Raw genomic sequence first — 22,076 nt, 5'->3', positions numbered from 1 at the left:
AATAAAGTACATGATTTCCTTTCTGTGGAATATAAGTCAAGGTCTTTTGAGAAGTGGAGGATTTGTGTCAAAGACAGGCCGATGTGAAAATACAAAAAATGTTCTCTTTTCCTGAATTGTGCTTCCTTTTTCATCTCTGCCAAGCAAGCTAATAAAAACAAATATAAATACAGATAACTGCATGAAAGAAGATATAATTAAGTACCTGGGTTTGAATTAATGGTGCAACAAAAGTATAATCCATGATATGGTTAAAAGTTGTTTCATAAATTCATTCATTTCAGGTATAATCAGGGCAAAGTTGCTGAAGTTTAGCTTCTGACTGAAGTAACAGAACTGATTAACGGCTGTTATTGTGAATTCCCATAACGAGGGGAGAACAGGGTCCTGAAATGTCATACTGATGTAGCCTCAAAAATACTTCTTTATAATTCCATATGAACATCAGTGTCTCAGTAAAAGTCAAGTACTTAATCACCTGAAATTAGTGCAGGCCATGATGTTTGTTGTCATTCCCCAGATTTGCTTAAAAAGATCACTTCTGAGCATGCTTGGCAAGGCTCTATTTATTCCTCATTAAATGCAGCTTGCTTCTGCTAGTTGAGCTGAGCCAGCATGAAACAGAGTGCAGGAGAAAGTCAAAGCCTTACTCTGAGTGTAGGAATGATTCTGTATAAGTAGTGTGCAGGGCACAGTTTGGAAATGGACATCACTAGTGACAGAACATCTCTATGGATTTGCCATTTGATCCGAAACAAGAGACTAATTCCTTTTAGATAACCAAGATGTATTTGTGTTTTTTAAGATGCCTGGAGAAGGAGGGGAAGCATGGCCCTGTGAGAAGATGAAGAGCACCAAGCCATGACAGCTGTCAGACTTTGAATGAAGAAATTGCATGTTGCTTAAAAGGAGCATTTTGGGACAGTGAACTGTATGCCATTAAAGAAATGCTTCATATATCATCATCTAATTTTCTTCTAAAGAAACAACCTTCAAAGCTCTGAATATTGGCAAAACTTGAAGGGCATAACTAGGAATGTCTTACCTTTGGGCAACATTCTGAAGTCTTTCTCTCATGGCATGCGTTTTTTACAGTAATTCCTTCCAGTTTTATTTTGGTTTTCATCAGCAGATACCATTACATTTTGTCACTCTGGATGGAGGGAATATAGTTAGTGTTGATAAAAGGCATATTGGGTCAGTGGTGTTTATTTGTTCAGGCTCTCAAGTGACCCCTAAGCAATCTCTTAGCAGACCCATTTCTAATACACCTAAATAATTGATCTCTTGTTACTGTGTGGCTGTGGAGAATTTGAAATAAACCCACAAAGAAGGGTTTGAAAAAGTACAGAGGGAGCACATGGTGCTGGCCTTCAGTCCAGGTGACTTCAGCAACTTGCAGCCTTTTGTCTTTAGATGTGATTTCTTTGAGGTTTTTATGCTGCTACGTTTTTTTTTTCTTCTCTTTGCAAGGAAGAAGTCTGCATGGTTAATTCTGCTTTCAACATTGGATGTGAAAGTCTGCTTAGAAAGCCCCTGCGTGGAATGGCAGCAGAGAAGAACAAGAAGTGCCTATTTTTTGTGAGGGGGAACACACCGTGCTGCTTCCCCTGCCACAGGCACAGAGCCCTCACCAGCCATCATTCAACTCCTTAGCCTGTGAGCGTGCCAAGATCCAGCAGTTATCCCAGGTAACGAGCGAGTTGAGATGAAGTGTGGTACCTTTTGTGGTTCCTGTCCTGCTCTCCCATCACTTTCTTGTCCCATGGCCTGACTGAACTTGTGGGATGCTTATGTTAAGATCAGTGGAAAATTCTCAGGGGGCTGAGATCCCACTGACATCTGTTCCCTTCTCGTTCATGCCTGAGATCAGCATGAGGACCTGTACTAGGAGACAGTCCTTGAAATCCAGGTGGAATCATGTATTTCTTGGGTTAGCCGTGGTTGTTCCTCAGAGGCACACAGGAAACATTTCCTATAGCATAATCCTAAATTCAGCTAAATTCATAAGCATCCAGTAACCATTCGCACTGTCCTGTCTGCTTACACAGTAGCCTTCTGAAATACACAGTGTCTTGCCAAAGGCGCAGGATTCAGCTTGCCCTTCCTTATCCTTGTCTTCAATTCCCATTTCACTGCTCAAACCCAGGAAATTCTGTTTAACTAGAAGCTAGCTGTTTCTTGAACTAACATGAAGAAAAGCATCCAGTTCTGACTTAGATCAGAAAAATATGAAAAATCCATTGCTTCCCATTGTAAACCTCTTGCAGTAGTTAGTATCTGAGTTAAAGGTATAAATGCCTTCTTTCTAGTTTGATTTTTGGTCTGGCTACAGATTCCAGCTTTATGTTATTTTTATCCCCAAGACGAAGAGTCCTTTGGTACCTTGTGTTTTCCTGTCATGACTGTACATCTGTATTCCATCCTTGAGTATTTTTTTTAGAAGTTGAACAGATTGGCTCCTTAGAGTCTAATCATTGTATGGCACTTTCTCCAGTTCCCAAGTAGAAGTGGAAGGTTTTTTGCACACCTTCTCCAGATTTTCAGTAGACTGTGAAAAATGTGGACATCAAAAGTAAATAAAATGTTCCAGTATTTGTGTCCTTCAAATGATGTGCAGGAATATCACCTCCTGAGGAGAAAGCCCTGTGGGCTGCACTGAGCCTAGAGCATCCCCTGCTGCTCCGGGCTCGGGATGGCACTCCAAGCCAGGGAACTGGCTGTGGAGTTTGTGGTTATTTTTGTTGTTCTGTGTGAGGCAATCTTTTACTCCCTACGTGTTGTTTATTCTTAGAAAGAAAAAACCCCACAAACACTCAAGTTTGAAACTATCCCAGAAAAAGGATTTAATGTTTTCTCACAGCATTTCCATTCTCTGTCTCAACCCATACAGCCATTTTATAAAAGCTGCCTGTGCAAAGCAGAAGGTGAAAATGTCAAAAAGAAAAAAGATACAGAATAAACTTTCTCATTATATTTTATGTCCCATAATATGCTCACAGCAGCCATGCCTATAATGTCTAATTCAGGAAAAATACACCTGTCCTTCTCTAAGAATTATATTTTCAAAAGTCCCTTTTCCCTATTTCCTAATTCCAGAGGGTAAGCTCTGTTTAATTCCCCACTAATTGAAGTCAGAGATACTATATTTATTCAGATACGGCCCTCAGGGTCTCATGCATAGCAAGAGTGTTTCATTGGTTGTATTTCCCAACAGAACACGTTGAAGCTCTTAGAGGTGAGTAATCAGTGCCATAAAATAGCTGCTCCATTTCTATAGTTAGGGGAAAATCCTCATTCTGATTTTCCTGGTTCCAAGTGCAACGTGCTGGTTTTCACTGCTGAAGGAGGAAATTCACTCAGTCTCTGTTCTAATTCCAGAATTATGCAGTCGGTAATTGCCTGGTGATATTATTTCCCCAAAGATCATTTATTTTATACCCTTTTTTTTCACCAAGTGCTTTCAGAACATATAAACAGAAGTGGAGTTGCTCTGCGAGGGAGTCAGTACTGCTGGAAACATTAACAGCTTTAATAAAGAGCATAGAGCAGGTCTGAGAGTTTGTAGTTCCTGCTGTGCACAGGTCCATGTGAGAGGCACACTGGCTTAAAGGGGCATTTGGGGAATTACTGAGGTAGGTGTGACAGTAGTTAACCAAAATTGTTCATTACTGGGAGGATAGATGGAAGGAAAGCCAGTTCAGGTGTAGAGTTACCAACACTGTTCTTGTATTCCCAGTGGAAAAGCCATGTCAAGGACTCTCTTCTGTATTGTCTCCTGAGGCAGAAGACTTCCCCAGGTATGGAAGTGTGTTTCTAGTGCTGAGATTTATCCTGCAATACTGTAACTGGTTCCTTAGTTTACCTTAAAGAAACGAAGGAAAACAAACCTCTTACTGTCCATGGAATGCACTGCATTTACTCACCATGCCATCTTTAGCATTATCGCCGCATTAGGTTTCTCCTGAGTCACCCAGCCCTCAGTCTCTCACTCTTCCCTGGGATTTTACCAGTCTTGTTTGTTGTTCTGTTCCCTTGCAGTTTGAATTTCTTTTCTGTGGAAGCAGCAGTGCTGTTCCCAGCAGTGCTGGCTGGGCACTGGCCCTGTGAGCATGTCAGTTTTTAAGCAATGCGGATGTTTCCTGATCTGTAATACGCAATAAACAGGTTACCCTCTGGATGGAAGATTAAATCCATGCTTTTGTTAGCAAGTTGAAGCACAGTCTTTAGCTAAATTATCCCCAATGCCTTTGCCTGGCCATCTGTTTCCAACGGAAATGAATCTTGGGTTTTAATTATAAATCTCTTATGAATATTATTTTTCTTTTCTTTTCTATTCCGATCTGCCCTTTTGGAGATTGGTTGAACTCTCCCTGTGTTGTCTGAAAGGTGTGTGGGATCACCAGTGTGGCTCATGGTGTGATTCATTTTTTCTATTAGCCTTCCTGTTAATGACTTTAAATCTGTTTGTGCTCTTGCTGCAAGTTGAAGCAGAAATCTGTTACTAAACTGTGTTTATAAATTTGCTACAGATATGTGTTATGAAGCAGTCTAAGTACAAACATGTTAAACCATATGGAAAATCCTCCCCAATCTTGTTGAATTGTTCCAATGTTTAATTACTCAGATTGTTAGAAGTGTGCATCCTCTTTCTAATTGTTTTTTTAATTCTAGTTTCCTGGTCTAGCTCTCAGATCATTTTATAATTCTTTATGTTCCCCATGAAGGTGTGCATAGATTGAGACCAAACACAAAAAACTCCTAGTCCAGCTGCTGCTCTCCAACAAAGCATTACTCATCTCAGTAAGGATTTGTCATTAAAATGCTGTGTAGTTTATTATTTTTTTCCAAAGAAAGGGTGAAGTCATTCTTTTTATTTTAAATTAAATGGGGGACAGGGAGGAGGACACAGAGTACTCTGGGCTAGGGTGTCAGAGGAGTCCTTGGTAAGATCCTCTCTGGAGCTCTTCCCTTTTTCCTGATAGGTAAAGGGGAGGTATTCACCTCTCGTGCAGTGCAGGGCAGCAATTCCTTTTTGTGACCAAGAAAGAAAAGCAAAGCTCACTGAGTTACGCATCCTGGCACCTTTTCCATCCCTGCTAGGGAACTTGGCCCTTGCTAGTCGGCACAAAGACCTTGAGAGAGGAACCTTTTCCTGCCAAGCTTTCCTCCCCAGCAGAGGCCAACTTGCAGCAGCATGGTGTGCAGATGAGTCAGTGCAGGATGGCCATGGGTAAACACTGTTACCCGACCTCTCCAGAGACAGCTGCATTTATTGCTTCATCCCAGAGCCACTGAGCTGGGCAGCTATTCAACACTCAGCACTGAAATCCTGGGGCATGTGCTGGTCTTCTGCTCTAATTTTTACCCCTGCCACATTCAGTTCCCCTCCCTCCCCCTCAGCTCTTGGTGCTTGTCATCAAATAGGCTCATTCTCTTCAAAGGATTGCCACTTTAGAAGGGTGCCAGGTTGCCTTTTGATCTTCTTGAAGGTGCTTTCTCTCCAGAATGACCAGAGTAACTTTTATGAAAACATACTTTATTCAGACATTCTCACAGCCATGGCTTTATTTGAGTCATAAGTACTGGAGGGATTTAAAAGCTGTGTAGGTGTGGCACTTGAGGACACAGTTAGTGGTGGCCTTGCCACTACTGTTCAATCAGCCCATGGGTTTTCTTCCATGGCGCCGTATGATTTTGCTCTGCTGAGTGCTTGTACAGAAACTGTATCTATACTAAATGCTTCATACAGCTTTTAAAGGAGTCCTGTGAAGGTTTAGCTATACTTTATAGAATGAGATAGGGAAGTATCTTCACACTTATCCCTTTCCCCCATTTCTGTACTAAGTTCGGTGGGTGAAAATGATTCACTCTGATTCATTCTCATTCCTGCCCAAATGTGCTCTTCCCTGAAAAGTACAATACTTCTTTTCATATTCTCCATGAATACTTTGGCTGTGACTTCTTCCTCCTGTGTTCCTCATAGAGAAGTTTAGCAGCAGCTCCTGTGAAGAACAGGCACCTGAGGAGCATGAGAGAAAAGGTGGGATTGCATCTGGTACCAGCTCCCTGCAGCTCTGGGAGAATAATAACCAGCCCTTGGAATAAGGGAAGGTGCTCCAAAGATTGTTCAACTGGACCTATAAGTTTCTGGGCTGTGAAATGTAAAATAACACAGAAGCAGGAGATGGAAGATAATGACAGAGTTCCCCTCAAATGAAGGCTCTGGCTTTACACACTGAGCCTTTGGGAAAAAATACAGATAGAATTGGCTTGGAAAGCAGGAAAGATGTTGATTCTTCATCCAGTTCTGAATGAAGAACTCCAAACAACAAAAGCATTCATGTGGATTTTTATATGAGCAGATGACTGATGTATTCTCAATCACTGTCTATGTGTATATTTAGTACAAAACCAGATATTTAGGCAACAAAAGATAATCCAAGACACTTGTAAGTGTTACGATACAATGTTAAGAAAGTTACTCTCATTGTAAGGCAAATAGTTGTATTAAGCCTCCTGACCCCGGACTTCGGGCACCTCTACTTCTCCACCCATAAATCCTCCTAAATCAGTGACCTCTGGGTGTTGATGGCTCGTGTTAGGCCCTCTCTACGTACCAGCCTTGGGAAATGAAGCTCGGAATATTTGTTTCAGGTTCCAGCTGCTGTGCCTGGGGATGCAAGAAGTGTGCTCAGGCTCATTAAATCTGCAGGACTTGGAAGCTGTGCCTGTGGTGACACCACAGACAGTATTCCACATGAAACCCAAGCACTGGAACTCTTTGGCATGAGGCACATGCAAGCACTCGGGAGCAGTTCCAGAGCCGACTCCAACATGTCTCCTTGTTTTTCAGCTGCTGACAAAGAGGTGGTTTGTACAAAAAAAAGTCAGAAGTGAAACAGATGTCCTCAGGGAAGCTGGAGATGGAAATAGTTCTCATGTGAGGCATCACACACACATGGACTGGAGGCTGCTTTGGGAGGTTTCTCCAGAGACAGTGACCTTTCCTGCAGGTTGTGGGGAACTGAGCTATCTCCTGCCTGGAGTTTTGGGGAAAAAGCAAGATACAGTGCCAGATGTGAGGTTCATATAGAGGATAAAATCCTTACAGATCTTCATTTCCCCAGGCTAAGAGAGGACAGTGCTTTTTCAAAACATGGATAAGCCAGCTATGCTACTGTACCACTTCAGTTGTTTCCAGCTATAGGCAGAGATCCAGAGACATTCTGGATCTGTAAGATGCATTCTGGATTCCAAAAGAAGGAATCTTTCCCTTTAAGCCTGCTCATTTCTTCAGTCTGACAAACTAATCTGAAATACTCTTTCTTTTAAACTCTGCTTCTCAATTTGCTTTTGAATTGCTTTCATCTAGAGTGTGAAATTCCAAGGCACTGCAAAAAAGCTGTCTTAGGAATATTCTTGGCAGTACTGCTAGCAGAGAGTACAGGAAACCTCACAAGAGAGCTGGTTCCAGCAGCACTGCCCTCCACGTTTCACAGCTGCAGGGACATTCAGAGCAAATCCAAACACCAGCTTTTCCCTTCAGCAGAGCCTTGCTGGGGTACAGTTACCCAGGACACATCCCTAGAAGTGTCCAAGGCCAGGTTGGATGGGGCTTGGAGCAACCTAGTCCAGTGGAAGGTGTCCCTGCCCATGGCAGGGGGTGGGATAGATGGTCTGTAAGGTCCCTTCCAACTCAGACTGTTCTGTGTTCCTGTGAATACTCTTGCAGGCAGCCCCTTGAGCTGCTCAGCATTACTGCACAGGTGTATTGGCCTCATCAGTGCACAAAACACCTTTTCTGTTACTGCTCAAGTTCTTGAATATCACCTTATCTAAAATGTCCTTGAGAGGGAAGGGGTGCTCAGCACCCTGTTTTGGCCAGGAGGTTATCCCTGTGGAGAAGACACCATGGAGGAGCCATGAGGCTGCCTTGGAGAGGCTCAGCCGTGGTGACTTTGCCACGAAAATAGAGAGGCTTCATTGCGACAGCCCAAAGATCAATAGGAGGGAGTAAGAGCAATTCAGAACTGTACTGCTGAATTCACCCTGTGTGTCAGTGTTCCTCGGATGATGCAGAACCTCAGCTTTGGTTTGGGTAAACTCTGCTGCAGCTTTAGGGCTGCTCAGGGTGCCCCGAAAGGGAAGGTAACACAGACAATACAGCCAGGGGTGTACCCTGACACCTGTGCTGGAATCACTGCTCTGCTCTTGGGCTTTAATCTCATTTTGCCTTCAAGTTTGCAATACAACTAGCACTTTTAAAGCTCATTACATTCTGAATTATTTTGCTTTTAGGCAGTACAGGTGTTACTTATTTATGGTCTCACTGAATTTTCTCATTTCTCTTGGAAATGGCCGGGTTTTTTCTAATCCTGGCAACTGCAGTAACCACATGACCCTGAACTTACTATTCAGCCCACTGGTGTTGCTTTAGGTGAAACCATCACAGAGGTCTCATACAGTTTAAAAAAATACCTGTATAGCAGTGTGGTTGTGGACAGTGAGGCGTGGCAGGAAAGAGTTTGTCAGTAATTTTGTCAGTAACTTTAATGCAGAACCCTGACTTGCTAATTTTTATTATATAATATTGAAATAATACCAATTTCATGAGGCAAATTAATTGCTGAATAAAACTTCAAAATGGAATAAAACTGGAATAAAAGTCAACTAATATGCTTCTGACACAACTTTCCCAAATATATTAAACCTAAGAAAATACCTTAAGGTATTTCATATTTAAGGTGTTTTCATATTCTTAAGGTATTTTGGGAATAGGAGATATCATTTTCTTGCAATGAATGACTTGAAAACAGAAAATAGTAATCATGTAGAAGGGCAAAATATTAACAAATACTTGAGTGCACTAAATAATGCTCTTTAAAAATTTTCCTGATTGTCCTGACCTTTTATTTTTGTCACTTAGCTGATCTGCATGTTATGAGTTACCAGTTGAATTGGGTGTACAAATAATTAAACCCAGCTCCCAAGTCTTCCAGAATGATTAAAGTAAAAGAAGATGACAGGAGATAGCTATGCAATAGTATTTATTCACTGTTCAGGAAATAATACAAAGCAAGCTATGGAGAGCACTGGACAAAACACTGGGAAGAAGCAGTATCCATTTTTTTCCAGTTATTATATTATCTTCCAAGAAAACAGGTTGCACACATACTGTGTTTGTAGTAAGTAAAGTTAGCACGTGGTAAAAGAAAGTCCTGTAAAAATGTCAGCATTCAAGGAAAATTATTTCTTGTACCCTAATGCACACATGCACAAATCACCAAGAGCCAGCTTTTGTGGTAAATAGTAGCTTTCCTTACAGGTTTTTATTCAGTCAGTATGAAATTTTTGAATTATGCCATACTGGTCAACTTACAAAACTTAAAATAATCCACTTGGTTTGGCAGCACATCCTGGCTGCAGAGGGCTGAGTGCTTGCTTCTCATACAGGAATGACAACTTGGGTCTTATTTATTCACTTATTTCTCACACATCCTACCCTCTTGCTAATGCTTTTTTCAGGGCTGCATGTTTTTCAGAGACTTCAGTGAAGTTCTTTGTGAAGTATCCGTGAAGTATGAAAATCACTTAACTGATTAGGCAGAGATATAATTTACTCAATATCTTCAAGATAAAAGAGACTGAATAACCCTTTTTGCTCACAGAGTGGATTTAACATCACAAAGAAGGAAGATAGGGTTTCATCTTTTGCTAAGGTATTACTTTTATTCTTTTTCCTTCGGCTTTTTTTTTTGATATAAAATAAATAATGCATGCAGGAAATGCAAAGTAATGGTGTAAGGACTGAAAACCCTAAATCAAGCAAAGGACCATGGAAGGAGAGCTGTGTGGAGGTGAAAGGTACCCTCAGGACTTATTTACATGTATCTAGATAATTTACTTTTGTTTCAAGAGATTGCTTCTGTCCAGTTACGGTCACTTTGCATTGTTGTAACTGTCAGGCTTGATTTGTGTACCCAGTGATGGTACAAAATCACACACAGGTGAAATACTGCCTGACAAGTCCCTTGTAACTCCAGGAAAGGTTTGTTCTATACCACATTTGCTGTGACTTGGAAACCGATGGGAAGGTGCTGGTGGGATGAGTACCCCGTGTGGGCACTTTGGATCTCCTGTTAGTGAAGTTGGTTGCTGGCTCTGACTTCCCACTCCAGAGCTAAACCAGAGGCTTGGCAATGTGGGAGCAAGGAGAATCTGGGTACAACATGAAAGCAGCACCTTAATGCAACAAAAGCCCTGAGCAGCTCCTCGTGATTTGGTGTTATGGAGTGCAATAGCCAAGGGAATGAGTTGGAACAGGCGAAAGCTGCCCAGCATTCTCCTCCACCACATGTAGTAAGTGTGCTCTCATATTGATTTCTTATATTTCATATAATCAAGTGTGCTTTTCCTGGGAAGGTGTGGGAGTTGGTTGGGAGTGGCAATGTTTTTCAACAGTTGCTCAGTCTCAGTAGGAGAAATTCTTGGAAAAAGTTGGCCAATCCAGTCGAAACCCTGAGGAATTTCCAGGCAGGTGAGATGTAGAGGCACTCATTGGGTTGTAAATGCTCATTGTGCTTTACTAAACTGTTACAAGACTTCTGTTCATTGTCTGTGCGTGTTCAAAATGCAGTTACATCTTCGAAAGATTCCGTTCTTCTTCCCTCCAGCAGCACCTTAGCACTCCCCAGGAGCAGGCTCTTCCTGCCGGCTTGGAAAGCCATTTTAGCTGCTGCAAACACGGACAGCCTTTGGAATAAACAGAGCTACCAATGAGATCTGCAGGCCTTGGAGCAGGTACAGCCTGGTGCAGGGTGACACGGTCACCCACCCGCTCACACACAGCCTGCACAGATGCTCAGAAACACTCATCTACAAAACCCCCCAAAATCTCCATTATTGCTCAGAAACTATCAGCACAGACCAGTAAAACTACAGGGTTTTTTTCATAGCTTGGCAGGAATCACTGTAATGACTCTCAGCATGCAATAATATTTTCCCCTTGGAGTTTGGAGAGTAAGAGTTAAGAGAGCTCAAATCCTGTATTATTCTGGGCAGCTGTAAAGGAAAGTATTTTGTATCTGGTCGAGAGGAATTGCTGGAGCGTGTACTTTAAATTGAAAGTGCTCACCAAACTGAAGTGGTCTAATTTGAAACTACCTAGTTGTTCACGAGCTTTAATACTTCCATTAGTTTGATCATGGAGAGGGGAATTGAATACTAAAAAAGAAAAGCATAACACATATACACACAGTTTGCTGTCTTTGCACTCTTTTAGGAAAATGATTGTTGTACATTTTATCCATCGAAAGGGAATCAAGCCCTTGTTTAATTCCTGTAGTGTTCCAAATACTGCTACTGCAATGATCTCTTATCAAATGTCAGTGGAACAGCTTTTGAGTTGATGTGAACTGTCAGGGGTTCTGAGGCTTTCTGGTTTTCCCTGTATTGGTGACTAAGTTGTTAAAGCCTAAAGCTAAAGGGAACTTCTGCATGTAGCCACAGAGACAACGTTCAAAAATATTTATAGTCAAGAATAATGCAAAAAGAGAGAGAATGAATATACAAGTGGTGGCTGAAATGCTTTTATTGGTTTGGGTTCTCCATTTCAGCAGCTGGTACGGCTGTTAGAGTCCTTTTACATTAAAACGGAAAGGAGAGAAGGAAGAGCGGGATACCTGGGGGAAAAATAATAAAAGAGAAAACAAAATTGTAGCTTTTGGGACAGTAATTATTCTTTCTGAGTGCAGCAATTCAAATGGGCCATAAGTGGTTCAAATAAAGGTGAATGTGAAGAACCCCAGCAGATACAACGTGTGCTTGTTCTGTGATTGTGTGGTCTAACTCACTGTCTGTTCTGGGGAAGTGCCCCAAATGCGATGGTTATTCCCAGTGACAGCTGTCCTTTGCTGGTGGTTCCCCTGGAACGACTGCAGGCGATCAGATAACCAAGCCTGCTGGCCTGCTTTTCCCAGCTCTTCCTTGTTTCCTCGTGCCTTTTCCTTTAGGTCACAGCTTTCCTCTCTGACCAGCAGAGCCCTGTGTCATATAGGAAACTCCAGTTATCTTTATCTATCCAGTCTGCCTCCAGTAGAGAGGAAATGGTAATGCTTCATGTTTCTTTCATGCCCCATCATAAATCTGTCACTTTGAAAAATAAAAAGAAGGAGTTAAATTAATTACTCTCATATTGATTCCACTTGGCCAGATTCATTAGGCAATCTTATCCCTGCATAAACGCCCAAATACCGCCCTGGGTAAAACCTGGCAGAGAAATGCATCGGACTCATTTATATTTCATTGTTTTAAGTGGTTTCCTCTGTAAATATTTCATGGATGATGTATATATCGAGGTGAATATCGAAGTAGAAAACTTTAAAAAAACCTTGACTGCAAACTTTCAGGGCTCCTGATGGGGTAACCTTTCTTAATCAGAAAAGAACTAACAGCTCTCTCCTAGCTGATTCTTCTCCAAGCTGACTGGATTTTTACAAATGGTGCGTAATTGCCTAAATACCAACACCTGTACAAATACTTGCCATTAACAAACTGCATTAATTAGTAAATGCTTGCACACAAGACTCTAGCAGTGGCTCACCTGCACACAAGTCTTAATATTCACGTCAACATCTATTATTTGAACGAAATTTGAACTTTTATGTCAGGATGTAGAACAGAAGAGGTGCCCATTCATTTCTTCCATGCTTCTAATACCTGTCAGCAAAAGCATTAGTGTACTATTTATTTATTGTTATTACTGTTCCTTTACACTTCAGCTGGTTCAGAGAGACCATTGTGCTCCAAATTTGTGATTTATAGAGAGGATGGAGATGGCTCAATGTAAGTAAAGCCATAGTACTTCACAGAGCAGTGACCCAGGAAGAGTCTTGTGTGGTAATTGATAGCAAAACTAAACATTAGACTTGTAATCATGCAGGGGCCATCAAAATTAATTGTACTTGAGCACAAACTGTTGAAAAGCTAAATCTCTTCAGGGGAGGATTTGTGGAAGTGCAGTATCCTTCAGGGAACCATGCAAATCTGCATTGCAATGACCTGTTTCCTGAGGTTTCCTCAGAGATCACGGAAAATTTATAGGGAGGCTGTATTTTTTTGTAGTCACACTGCCTTTACCAGCTGCACAAATTCTTCCTTGAATGACTACATTCCACAAAAGCAATTACAGAAAATGCTGGGATCCTTATTTTCATTGCCTTTAGTTGTTCTGCGGAGACAACTTCTCTCTTAAGAAGTACCCAGAGCATGCACGTTATGTGAGGGAGAAGAGCCTGCATTTTTATCCTTCACACTGAGGGTGTTTGGAAAACACTGTTATGTTTGCATGCACATGGTATGCAGCTGAAGGGGAACAACGCTTGTGATTGCAAAAGAAATACTAAAAAGAGCCTTGACATGTCGTGCCTTTGTTGTGTGGGACTAGATACCCAAGGCCATTCAGACCAGAGATTTAATTCCTGCTCTTATCTCTTCTCATGCTGCTGCCTGGGAATTCATTACCTTTATCAATACAGAAAAATTAGCTCTTTTCTTTTCAAGCAATAGCACAGTAAAAGAAAGCAAATCGTGACCTCATTTGTTGCTAGCAGTGGTGAGATGAACTGCAGCTCTGACCTATTTCCAGAGATACTGTAATGGTACCATTTTGCTTCTTAAATCCTGGATTATTGTAATTTGAGATTTAGAGAAGTTACTCTCTCTCTGGTTACAGACCTTGGTCCTTCAGGGCCAAGACAGCATGAAGGGTGAATGAATATACGAGGGAGCAAAGACAAGGCATGGGATCAAGCCAGAAGGAATTGGTAATTTTCGTTTTAATATTTTATATATATAATTTAGTAAGTTGCCTTTGTAATCCATATAATTTTGTTTATTTCCATGTACATATAAAATATATGTTTCTTTTAATAATTTTTAATCTACATATGAAAAAATGTACTTCCCTATCCTTTTGTGTCCCCACACAGAATGATGTAAACCAGGGTCACGTGGTGAGGGATCTGGGTTTTGTTCACTTGTCTGGCAAACTCCACTTTGCCGAGACATGATCAGCCTCTCTGTGTACCATGGGAATGATAAATATAAAAGACTTGAAGAAATCAAGTTCTTAGATATTCAGAACCAAACCCCTTGGTGATAGAAGCTGACACAGCTGCCTTTAAATCAATTTAATACTTGCTTAAATCAATGAAAGGAAAGTGAATTTCATTGTTTGAGGATCTGGTATTTATAATCTGATTTCATTTTTTATTTATTAGTAGTGTATACAACCTTACAGAACAAACTTTTTTCCCCCGAGTTTTATATTTATCCGTATCACCAAAATGAACAGAAAATATGTTCGTTATGTTTTCCTCAAGTCAAATTTCCATAGTAAATTTTCAACCTTCAGAACATACCATTGATACAGTGGGTTCTTCGCCATGGTTGTGTTTGGTCAAAGCTGGGTTCGATAGTCTTGGAGGTCTTTTCCAGCCCCAGTGATTCCATGATTCCATGGTTTTTGTTGTTTCACCACTCGGGATAGTGTGAGCAGCATTTACAGAAACACTGTGCTGGTAACAAACAAGTCCTGCCAAGCAGCCACACAGAAATCATGAGTCAGGTTCTCACCCAGCACAGGATCAGCTCTAAAACCTGAGTTTTCAGCAAAAAAAGCCCTAACAAACCAAACCAACAAAACCAGCTCATATCTTTTTATTTACCCACTGCTTTCTACCAAATATTCAATTTTGCCCCAGCCCATAAACACTGACAAAACACGTAACACCACGACTCTTGCATAGTTTTGTACCAAGTGCTATAAACTGAATTCCCCACTGTCACCCACAACAGTGCACAGACCCTTCAGGCTGTGCATTTCACAGCAGTTTGACTTATTTTATTCAATCCTTGTAATTGTGCCTTCCTTCAGTCGAACAGGAAATTATTCCCTTTTTGGTCACAGATCTACTCTGTAGAAGGTGATCGCATAGAATGGTTGTTCAGGGCTGGTTTTCCCTCCAGTGCCTTTCATCCCTGTCAGGGAGATGCCATGAGCACCACCCACAGAATCCATGGATTTTAAAGAGCTCTGCCGTGGCTGCAGGAGGCTGAGGTCGAGCAAGGACAAGTAAACTACAACTGGGACTGCTCTTTGTGAGGGGCCTTGTTTGTGTTTGGATTTCTGTGCGAAGTCATTAAGTTTTGCTGGGGGGGAATGGTGCTGGCTGAGGTTTTGAGGAAGACATTTATGGCTCCATCCCTGGAGGGCTGACACGCAGGCTCAGCATCTGCCGGCCTCAGAGAGGGATGCAGGGAGAGCACAAGGATTTGGTGGAGCACAGGACAGGCTTGGGCCAAGGCAGCTGAAAAATACGAAAAATTCCTGCTGTTGTTTAAATTACTTAAACAAATTTTAAATCTTTCCCATCCAGGTAGCAAAGAAGGGATTGAGATTCCACTAATGGGAAGGAGATATTGCCATGGTTTGCCCAAAAAAGAGACAGAACATTTTCCTTCCTCCTGAGGGATGTGCATTGGGAACAGGCAAGAGGCAAGTGCCTCGAAGTCACAAGAGAGTTTTGCTATAAAACTGAGAACGCATACTAAAATCTCCAGCACTAACTCTAAGAGTAAATCAAACATTTTCCTCATTCCCTAAACACAACAACTCAGCAAATGCACCGGAAAAAGCCGATGAATAATCGAGCCAGTATTGGTTCACAGCTGTCCGGGGAATTTCAGGTACTCTTGGAATCTTGTGGCTCCTAACATGGCAGTAACGTGCATTTCTTAGACAGGACTTTCTTTAGAATGTTCTTCTTTTTCTCTACACACAAACCTTTTTTTTGTGATAGTAAGAAATATACATTAAGATGTCTTCCACTATATGATCAAGTTGTTATGGTTACTATCATAATTAATTACTTTAATTTCCGTTAAAATATATGGTTTCAAGGTCAAGAAAATTTATAAATGTCCAATAATTAACAATTACCCGATATACATTGAAGTAAAATTGCTGAGAACGTCAAAAGATGTTAAGACCTTTGTTAGAGACTGAAAATTGTGAAGTCAGTTATAAAGATTTTACAATGGATAAGAATCATCAGCCATGCAATAATCTAATACAGACAAACAAAAATATATGTATCCTTTAGTATAGCTGTAATATAAGTACTAGTTGCCTTTTACATGATGCAATGTTTAATATTAATTAAAGTTTCTTGACTTTATGTCAAATCCTGGATTATGAAGAGTATCCCATAGGCATTTTCCAGCTGTTTATCTCCACTTTTCTACAATTGTAGTAACACTAATTTGTTGCTAAGAAAAACATACATACATTTGTTACAATGTAGCTTGTTTGGGGGGGTTTTGTTGTTAAAACGTAGAGGTTGTGTTGTAACATCACTACATCTTAAAAACAGATGAACTTTATGAAGTAGTAAATAGTTGATCAATTTTGAATCAGATTTTAAAGTACAAAATTTTGACCAAAACAGGAGAAGGTTTTAAATGCTGATTAAAACCAAGTATGTTTAGAATCTGTGTCCAGCTCTGCCCTCTCCTCCCTTTTTCCATGCTACCTCAAATGTTAGTCTAGGAAGATCTGGAAATAAAATTTCTCTTCACCATCTGTTATCTGACATTTGGAAGAAGTCCTTGTTTGACTAGTAATGAGAGAATTAGGAGCAGTTGGACTATAAGTCATTACTCTCAAATTTACAAATCTGGTACATTTTTAAAGGCAAAACAGATAATGCCCTATGTGGAAAGGGCCGCATCCCCCAAGAAACAGAGGCTCATCCAAGCATTCAAATACCAAACAGATGGAGGAACCTTTCAAGGGAATATACATAGGGGAAAAAATTACTGAGAAGTACAAGGTAAGAAAAGCTCAACAGGGCCACAGAAAGCGTTAATGACCCAGGGATTATCTTTTCCATAACTACATGGAAGACACAGCTAGGAAGAAAAGCATTCTCCTAACACAAACATCCAATGAGGAAATAGCATACAGCAACATGGGATTATCCCCCAAAAGATGAAATTGGCAAGGATTTCCCATCCTAATTACGTCAACTTTATAAGGATCAAGTTTAGACAAAATATCCCAAAGCTGACTTGACAACTTCACAGAGGAAGGAGAAAATCAAAAACAGACCCAGATGTTCCGTGTTACGGGTGACTTCATATTAGTGAGTCATACACATTACATAAGCAAAGGACGGGGGAAAGGACCATGGGAAGGTCACCCAAGAGCTCACTGTTGTGCTGGGCACTGGGAAAACATGGAGCGTGAGAGGAGCTCAAGCTCCAGATCAAAGCTGGGGAAGTGCAGAATGCTGGGTCCAAGGGGGTGTTCCTGGAAAGGGGTTTTGCCATGCAGTGGAAGGGCAGTGGGAAAGGAAGAAAAGTCCAGGACCACTGCAGAGCTCTGACGAGGAAGGGCTGTGGGAATGGCAAAGCAAGGCAGAAGGGAATAGCTGGTACGGGGTCAATCAGGGCTGGGCACAGTTTGCTGGTGGGCTTCCCCTGGGGATGTGTGATGATGAGGAAGGAAAGTGCAGCTGGATCGTACCTGGTGCGAATGTTGTGTTAATGCAGCGCTGGTCAGGGGGATTCGTGGTGCTGTGGTACACCGGAAGATGATGGATAGGCAGATAAGAGACACATACTGGTTTTTGGGGCAGAAACAGAGGAGGTAGATCTCGCTGACTGCAGCAGATTGTGCTTTCAACAAATGTGAACAGCCTTTGGGTAAGAAAGCTGTGAATAATTTCTGTGTCTGTTTCTGCATGCTGTGTCAGTTGCTCATAGAGATGATTAACATGCCTCAACACTGTCACATCTGAAGGTTATCCCGTGAAGGTCCCCTCCAAATCACCACTTCCCGCACACGTAAGGCACAGGAATTTCTCTGTGTGTAGGAGTCCAGCAGGCATCCTGGCCATAAGAGGTGACTGTGTCTTTCTGTTACTGTACATAAGATACACTCTTATACCCCACAGAAGTGAAAATGGAAGGTGGTTTTTCTCCAGACATCCAAAGGGAACATTCTGCCTCAGCCATGGCTCTGCTCTTTCCATCCTTCGTATGGATTTTATTTGCTTGCCCACTGGAGAAAAGGAATAGGTAAGAGAAGCCTAATTGAGGCAAGATTAATGCAGTTCCACTGAGAATAAGGGAAAGATTTATTCTCTCCCTCCCTTCTACACGTCTTGCTATGGACTCTGCCTCGCCTAACATATGTACCTTTATTCATTTACTTCCTGCTGGTCACCTGGGAGAAGCCTATCTCATGGAATTTATTGCCTTGGCTGCCTTGTTTCTGTCCATGCTAATAGTAAGATGTAGTGAATGCTCATCTATTTGTCTTATTCTCAGATGTGAGTGAAAGGGAATTATCTATGCTGAAAAATATGTACTTTGGCATGGTACAGCCAGGAGTTACTGTAAAGAAAACACTGAAACTGGAGCCTCTGAGCTGGCAAGAAATGTAAAGCTTTGAAAGAGTGGGACCCAGAGGAGCTGCTGAAATAAAGCATCAGGTTCCGAAGGAATGGGCAGCCTGGGGATCCTGCTCTGTGATTTTCTTTCTCTGAGCCCACTCTCACCTTGGGCTGACAACGTTAGCAAGTGATGGAGGAAGGAAATGCTTATTTTAAATGCCTGTTTGATGAAAGACTGTGAGAGGAGACAAGGAGAACATAGGACCACAATTTAATTTATGTGTAATTGACTCAGGCAAGAGGAAGGAGGCTGGGCCAAGACCTGTGTGCAGTGTGTTCTTACTAAACTTGTCCTTGAGACTGGCAGATCAGAAAGTCCTTTACAGCTCTTTCTGGAAAGAACATATTTGAAGGTCACCCTGTGACATCTGTAATATTTTACCCAGAAAAGAAGCATCTTTACTCAATTGTCAGATTCTCAAACCTGTCATTGGCATGAATAAGCTTGAAACAGGCCCTGGGCTTTTCTCCCCAGCAGCTGCATTTACTGAAATTGTCTATACTTTTCTATATTCAAAATGTCATTTTCATTTTCACTTTTCAGCACAGGAAGGCAGCTGTCCTTTGCTTGTTCGTGTGCAACCTGCCCTTGACATTTCACAACCTCACATCTTGCCAAACACAAAACTCCTGAAACAGAGTGGTTTGGGGTGGTGTGAGTGATGCTCCTGGTTCTGCTTCCCAAACTGCTCCAAAGCTGCCACAGACAGCATGGGGACCAAAGGTACATTTAAAAAGCTCTCAGTGTTTCAGCTCTGCTTTCCAAACGAATCTTTTCATGCCCTTCGCTTCCCTTTCTTTAAAGTGCAAGTTTTCACTTACAGTCACTGCTATCACCTTTTCCTTCTTCCCTTAGCCCACACCTAGGAATGAAGGGAATGCTGCTGAACAGAGCAAGGAAATTAAAACAGCAATATTTATCTTGCTGTGCTGTGGCTTTCATTTCCTTCAAAGCCAGACTGCTTTTTAACCTGCAGTTCTCTTTTTTTAGCCCAAGCTTGTGGTTTTGGGGGCATCTACTCAAAAGTGTTTTTATTAAGTTCTCAATTGTCACTTTCTTCAGTTTAATTCTATTTTCTCTCACACCTCATGTTCCTTAAAATTGGTTTTGGCTTGTGGAACTGTCTCTTAAACACCAACTAAAATATACTGTTATTTAGTGCTGGAAAGGGCTTCTTGTATTTGGGGACTCTTCTGTAATTTGTAGGAATCCTGAGGCTGTTTCAGCAGTAGAGGCCTGAGGCTGCCATCAAGCTACAGGTAGTTACTTATTCCTCCACTTAGTGCTCAAGGATGTTCTTGTTGAAGAAACTGAGGGTCAATTCCTCTTTGTGCTTCAGTTTGTAGGGCTTTGTTCAAGACACTGAGTGTCCAGTTTGTTGTCATCACGATTACCTACGTTTTTTATATTTACTGATATTACTTCCCTTTTACCCACTTACTTCTGGCTCCAAGCAGTGACTTAGCATTTAATTTAGAAAGCATAAAACCAACCAAACCAACCTCCAAGCCCCACCAGATGCAAGTGCTGGTAGCTCAGATGGATGCAGGCTAACCAATATAGAATTCCAAATGGTTTTATTTTTCTTCTGCAATAGATTTAAATTACATCTTCCCTTTTGCTAAGCAGTTACTTGATATTTCTCTTGCCATCTTGACTCCTGCTAAGTGATTTTTGCTTTCTCTTTCCTGTTTTTACTTTTCCATTCTGTGTTGGTTCAAGGGTCTCTGTACTGGTGTTCCCTTGGCTCACCACAGCATGAGAAACTATCCAAGATGCCTTAAAACTTTTTACACAGCCAGTGGGGCACTTATGGATTTCCTCTTTTGCTGTGGGACAGGGAGGGTTTCTATTAGGATCCTGAAAGCAAGCTGGGGAAGCAAACTGGGCTTGCGCATCTCTTCACTGCCTTCAGAACTCGTTAGTCAGTTGATGTGTGCAGTGAACTGATTTTCTACCATTTATTTGTTTCCCTGTATGAGCACACTGATCACATTTAATACCTTTTTGGGGAAAGGAAATGAGATGGTAATTTGGGAGTTATTTCTGAACGATGATGTTCATTTTAAATAAGAAGACACTGTTGCTGCAAGGAACTAACGATTGTTTTCACCTCATGAATAGTCAGTAGTATTTGAAAATGATTTCCACTGATCCATCTCCAAATGAAAAAGTGGCATTTCTCCTCTCAATCTGAGATCAATGCAGAGAATTTATCTTAATCTTCCCTGAACCAGCCAACCTCCCAGACTAATGGTTGCAATCAGGCAGTGGGCAGGTCACAGATACCAGCCCTGGGGGGGTTGTGGTGACTGTGAGTAAGCAATTTCACAGCAATTTTACTGCAAGACAGGTCACCAAGAGACATTTTAACCTCAGCAATTATTTTTCACAATGTCAATGACATCATCAAAGGAGCCAGAAGTGAATTTCTTTGGACAATTATAAGCAGAGATTGCTCTTGACCCTGATATTTATGGGGTGCCAACTGTCAGGAGAGGTTATGTAGGTCTCCAGAGCAGCCCTGCCAAAACTTCGGAGAAGTTCCGAGATAGCAATAATCCATGATTTCATTGTGCATGGCTAATTGTTTTTCCTGAAAGAAAAGCTCATGTTTGGCAGGTTCCTTTGTAAAAAGAAGATAGCAAAGGTTGTAAATCCCTGGACAGCTATTACTGCACAATCAGACTTGGTTAACTCACATATATCTCCCCTGGAAACACAGTAATGCGCTGCTAAAGTCAGGGAAAAAATGGGATTTGGGGCCTTTACGAGCTGCACAGAGAATCTTGAGACTGTTTTTAAGAAATGATTAGTTAGGAAATAGAGCAGTATGATACAAATCAGAATGATATATATCAGTGTATGTATGTACAATATGTATACAGTGGAGTGGTCTGCAAGTTCACTAATGCAAAAAACACTATGTAGAATGAAATTTTTTTAGATACAATGGGGACAGAAACACAACTGTTTCCCACAGAAACAAATTATTTCTATCACTGTTTATAAATGAACACAGGTAAGAGGAAAAATGCTGATGAATCAAAAATCTGGTCTACTCTAACTCAACTAATATTCCAACCCAAACGTTCTCTTCTCTCATGGAGAGGGAGGGAGTCTCCTCTTTTGGACTAAATCCCTGTTGAATCTTGGCTGTCTCTAGTTGGGTGTCTGAGCATCTAGTTTCCTTATCACTTGGAAACAACCATTTAAAGATAGGCTTGGCTTTGTCTTGTTCAGATGATGGTTGAATGGGATTTGTGGTGCCAGAATTTATCACAGTAGATATAGTTTTTTTTTTCTATTTTAAGCAGGCATAAAGAAGGGCTGGTGAGATGTCCCCCAAATAATAATTATAATCAGATTTAGACATGTAATTTTAAGTAATGTGTAGAACTTGGCTTTACCATATTTAAAAAAGAGAAAATCCAATTTGAAAAGCTGCCAGGGGATGGAACAGCCTGATCTGAACAGCTCTGAACAGCCATGCAAGGATGACAGGGAAAAGGAAAACCTTTCTTCTGATCAGAGCCTGAAACCAAAGACCGAGA

General features: G+C 41.3%; 1 long non-coding RNA gene across 3 annotated transcripts in view; it reads left to right on the top strand.

Moving 5' to 3' along the window:
* The first annotated feature begins 1,594 nt into the window (after positions 1-1,594).
* Positions 1,595-22,076, top strand: part of LOC121661320 — a 32,805-nt gene continuing 12,323 nt past the window's right edge. For all 3 annotated transcript variants that reach the window (XR_006014911.1, XR_006014912.1, XR_006014910.1), the window contains exons 1-2: positions 1,595-1,691; positions 13,736-13,826. This is a non-coding gene — a long non-coding RNA (uncharacterized LOC121661320). The remainder of the gene's footprint in view (positions 1,692-13,735; positions 13,827-22,076) is intronic.

The sequence above is a fragment of the Corvus kubaryi genome, unplaced genomic scaffold, assembly GCF_017639235.1.
Source record: "Corvus kubaryi isolate FWS band 111438036 unplaced genomic scaffold, C.kubaryi_AGA036_p1.0 37135, whole genome shotgun sequence".
Classification (NCBI taxonomy): domain Eukaryota; kingdom Metazoa; phylum Chordata; class Aves; order Passeriformes; family Corvidae; genus Corvus; species Corvus kubaryi.
Note: the sequence above shows the minus strand (reverse complement) of the source record. Positions and strands in the feature narration are given on the sequence as shown.